At 50.2% G+C, this 5,050-nt stretch overlaps 1 long non-coding RNA gene across 1 annotated transcript in view; it reads right to left on the reverse strand.

Annotated features, from left to right (window-relative positions):
* Positions 1-2,127: 2,127 nt before the first annotated feature.
* LOC116458938 (uncharacterized) overlaps positions 2,128-5,050 on the reverse strand; it is an 8,215-nt gene continuing 5,292 nt past the window's right edge. Inside the window, exon 2 of the long non-coding RNA XR_004245440.2 lies at positions 2,128-2,307. This is a non-coding gene — a long non-coding RNA (uncharacterized LOC116458938). The remainder of the gene's footprint in view (positions 2,308-5,050) is intronic.

The following is a 5,050-nucleotide window of genomic DNA, read 5'->3' on the forward strand; positions in this document are numbered from 1 at the left end:
AGAGGTCTTCAGGGGGTGGAATGGGTGGGATGACCTGGAGGACAGAAGTGGGAGGAGCCGACGCCTGCGGGCTTTAGCCTTCACCTCTGAGATGGGAAACTGCAGCAGGTCCAGGCTGGGGGCAAGGGGCCAGCGCTGAAGTGGTCAGTGTGTGGGTTACCAGGCTACTGTTATGGTATTCCGCTCACAGGATTGCAACAGTGATGTGTTGGCACGTTTGGTTTACTCCCTGGTAAAACTAGAGATCAGGCTTCTTTATGAATTCTCCATGTTGCTCCATGGAAGGTTTGAGGTACAAAAACACAAAAGCGGGCCAGGCGCAGTGGCTCACACCTCTAATCCCAGCACTTTGGGAGGCTGAAACGGGTGGATCACGAGGTCAGGAGATCGCGACCATCCTGGCTAACACGGTGAAACCCTGTCTCTACCAAAAATACAAAATATTAGCCGGGCGTGGTGGTGGACGCCTGTAGTCCCAGCTACTCAGGAGGCTGAGGCAGGAGAATGGCGTGAACCTGGGAGGCGGAGCTTGCAGTGAGCCAAGATCGTGCCACCGTACTCCAGCCTGGGCGACAGAGCAAAACTCCGTTTCAAAAAAAAACAAAAAACAAAAAACACCACAAGTGGCTTCATCTTCAAGCTCCGTGACCTCAGGGCTTCTCTACCTATGGCGTCCCTGCATGTGCTCTGGCCTAACCCAGTGTCTGATACATGTTATTTGAATGAACAAAAGAATAATAAAAGAATTGGCCGGGCGCAGTGGCTCACGCCTGTAATCCCAGCACTTTGGGAGGCCAAGGCAGGTGGATCACAAGGCCAGGAGTTCAAGACCAGCCTGGCCAAGATAGTGAAACCCTGTCTCTACTAAAAATACAAAAAATTAGCCAGGCACAGTGGCATGCGCCTATAATCCCAGCTACTCAGGAGGCTGAGGCAGGAGAATTGCTTGAACTCGGAGGGCAGAGGTTGCAGTGAGCCGAGATCGAGCCACTGATCTCCAGCCTGAGCGACAGAGTGAGACTCCGTCTAAAAAAAAAAAAAAAAAGAATTGCTGAAGGTATAGGAGTGAGGGAGAAACAGGGCTGGAAACTCATCAAAGCAGGAGAAAGAGAGTCACTCAGGATGACTAGGAGCGTAGTGTTTCCACGCCACAGCACACGAGCTGAGCACCTGCAGGGACGCCCATGACCCTCTCAGTGCCCCATGGCCTCTCTGTAAAAGGGAAGCAGCAATAGAACCCATCTCAAATGACTGTCCATCAGCAGAGTACTGGTTGAAAAAAAAACATGGTACATCACATACCAGAAAAATATGAAGCCATAAAAAAAGAATGAGAATGTCCTTTGTGTATTGATATAGAATGATATTTAGGATATATTGTTAAATCCAAAAATACAAGGTTCAGAGCACTGTGTAATGGTGTAATGGGATGTTACCATTTGTGTAAAAAAGGGAGAAAAACAATTATCTAATAATATTTTACGCAGAAAATAGCTCTGGAGGGTTCACAAGAAGTGGATTACACTGGTTGTCTCCGGAGTAAGGAATGAACAGCTGAAGCATGGTGAGGGGCAGTGGGAGGGGAGAGAATTTTTTCCTAAATGCACTTTGGAATCTTTTTTTTTTTTTTTTTTTTTTTTTAAGACACAAGGTCTTGGCCCGGCGCAGTGGCTCACACTTGTAATCCCAGCACTTTGGGAGGCCGAGGCATCTGGATCATCTGATGTCAGGATTTCGAGACCAGCCTGGCCAACATACCCCATCTCTACTAAAATTACAAAAAATAAGGCGGGCATGGTGGCGGGCGCCTCTAATTCCAGCTACTCGGGAGGCTGAGGCAGGAGAATCACTTGAACCCAGGAGGCAAAAGTTGCAGCAAGCCGAGGTCATGCCATTGCACTCCAGCCTGGGCAACAAGAGCGAAACTCTGTCTAAAAACAAACAAACAAACAAACAAAAACAGAGAGAGAGAGAGAGACAAGGTCTCACTCTGTCATCCAGGCTGGAGTGCAGCAGTGCGATCATAGCTCACTGCAGCCTCGAACTCCTGGGCTCAAGCAATGCTCCAGTCTTAGCCTCCTGCATGCCTGTAGCTGTGTACTATAGGCACGTACCACCCCACCCAGCTAATTTTTTTATTTTTTATTTTTGTAGAAACGGGGTCTGACTATGTTGCCCACGCTGATCTCGAACTCCTGAGCTCAAGTGATCTTCCCTCCTCGGCCTCCCAAAGTGCTGGCATTAGAGGTGTGAGCCATTGTGCCCGGCCAGGAATCTTCTTTGTATGGGATCATGGGAATATATTACCTGTTCAAAATGAATAAAACAAAATTTAAAAAGCAATTAAGATTTCTTTCACATCTTAAAAAAAAAGCTTCTCTTGGCCCCCTTTCCTGGCCCCCTTTTCCTCCAGTGAATGCTCCATTTTTCTGCTCCCTTTACTAGCAAAACTGCTTGAAACAGTCGTCTGTACTTTCTGGGTCCCATCCAAACCTCTCTTCTCCTCTCTCGGACCTGCTCCAGCCAGGGTTCTGCCCCTGCTGCTCCAGGGAATATGCTTCCTCAAGGTCATTAATGGACTCCGTGTTGCCAAATCAGTGGTAATTCTGTCCTCACTAGCAGTTTTTGTCCCAGAAGGTCAGACACCCTTTCCCCTGTGGCCCAGCCATGTTCTCCACCCACCTCACAGACTCCTCTCTCGGCCTCACAACACTGGCGGGCCTTGGGCTCACTTTCGGCTCTGGGTACACTCCTGCGGGTACCGTGCCTCCACACAGCACCTGCCGCTCACGGCTCCACCCCTTCCTGCCAGCCTAGCCTCTCTCCCCGAGCACGGACTCCACGGCTCCATCTGGTCACTCGAGTTTAACATGGGTCATAATGGGACTCCTGACTGGCCCTCCCAACAAACCTGCTCCTATTCATCTTCCCTGTCTCTTTTTTTTTTTGAGACAAGGTCTGTCGCCCAGGCTGGAGTGTAGTATTGAGATCACAGCTCACTGCAGCCTCTACCTCCCAGGCTCAAGTGATCCTCCCACTTCAGACTCTCCAGTAGCTGAGACTACAGGTGCGCATCACCACACTCAGCTAATTTTTGTATTTTTTTAAATTAATTAATTAATTAATTTATTTATTTATTTATTTATTTATTTATTTATTTATTTTTGAGACAGAGTTTCACTCTTGTTGCCCAGGCTGGAGTATAATAGTGTGATCTCGGCTCACTGCAACCTCCGCCTCCAGGGTTCAAGTGATTCTCCTGGCTCAGCCTCCCAAGTAGCTGGGATTACAGGCACGTGCCACCACTCCCGGCTAATTTTTGTATTTTTAGTACAGACAGGGTTTTGCCATGTTGGCCAGCCTGGTCTTGAACTCCTGACCTCAGGTGATGGACTCGCCTCAGCCTCCCAAAGTGCTGGGATTACAGGCGTGAGCCACCATGCCCGGCCTTATTTATTTGGGTACTTTTAAAACCTCCCTCACACACCTGTAATCCCAGCACCTTGGGAGGCCGAGGTGGGCAGATCACACGGTCAGGAGATCAAGACCATCCTGGCTAACACGGTGAAACCCCGTCTCTACTAAAAAATACAAAAAATTAGCCAGGTGTGGTGGCGGGCGCCTGTAGTCCCAGCTACTCGGGAGGCTGAGACAGAATTGCGTGAACCTGGGAGGCGGAGCTTGTAGTGAGCCGAGATCATACCACTGCACTACTCCAGGCTGGGTGACAGAGCGAGACTCCATCTCAAAAAAAAAAAAAAAATGTCCCTCCATGGAGGCCAAGGCACAGGCAGAAGTGCCACTGGGAAAGGAGATTCTAGAAAAGGCCTAAACACTAGACATCCTGGGCCAGGTGCGGTAGCTCACACCTGTAATCCCGGCACTTTGGGAGGCTGAGGCTGGCAGATGACTTGGGGTCAAGAGTTCAAACCAGGCTGGCCAATATGGTGAAACTCCGTCTCTGCTAAAAATACAAAAATTAGCCAGGTGTGGTGGCAGGTGCCTGTAATCCCAGCTGCTCAGGAGGCTGAGGCAGGAGAATCACTTGAACCCAGGAGGTGGAGGTTGCAGTGAGCTGAGATTGCACCATTGTACTCCAGCCTGGGTGTCGCAGCAACTCCATCTCAAAAATAAAAATAAAAACAAAAACCACTAGATATCCTGATGTCTCCCAGGATGCTGCTCCCTGGTTTGGCTTGGACCAAAACTGAAATGCAGAGAGTCACCAGGTATTTGGTGACTATAGGGGCCTGTGCTCTGAGGGGACTGACAGGAAACAGAAACAGACACGTAGGGAGATCATTCCAGGTGGTGCCATTGAGAGGGTCACATGGATAATTTGATGGGGCATAACTAGAGACCACTGCCCTCGCCAGGGCACCAGCGATGGCTTTGTTCAGAAGGTGAGGATGAAGAGGAACCCTCAGCTTTGAGAAGGCTGGAGGCCCATGGCCCAGAGGGTCCAGGAGTGTGTGTGAATGGATGGATGGCTGAGGGAGGCTTGGCTCACAGCCCAGACCAGCCCTGTAGCTGGGAGACAGACTGCTACCCTAGCCTCAGGATCTCAGGGCAGGGTGCAGGGGAGGTTGACTGTGGGCCAGAGCCCGCTACCTATCACAGAGAGCTACTCCCATGCACCTGGGAGGAATTCTGGAAGGAGTCTGAGCAGCAGCTGCAGAAGGAGACCCTGCCCCACGGCCCAGGGACCTCAGCCGGGGGAACCCTCTCACCTCCCCCATTCTTCTGCCTGCAGTGATCGCTACCCCAGACAAGGGTGCCAAGCTTTGAAGCCTGCTGGCCACAAAGAGGCTCTGCCAGGTTGCCAGCTATGCTGTTTCTTGGCAGGAGCATGTCATTCCTTCTCCTCTCATTTCAGATGAGGAGCAAACCTCTCACCAGGTCCCCCAAATCCCACACAATGTGGCTGCTGCCCTTCTCCTACTTGCTGTCCAGCCACATTTGCAATCTTAAGTTGCTTGAATGTGCAGAATTCTTTCTCGCCTCTGGGTGTTCCCTTCCCTGCCTTTTTTTTTTTTTTTTTTTTTTTTTT

This window comes from Hylobates moloch, unplaced genomic scaffold (assembly GCF_009828535.3).
Source record: "Hylobates moloch isolate HMO894 unplaced genomic scaffold, HMol_V3 SCAFFOLD_19, whole genome shotgun sequence".
Lineage (NCBI taxonomy): Eukaryota > Metazoa > Chordata > Mammalia > Primates > Hylobatidae > Hylobates > Hylobates moloch.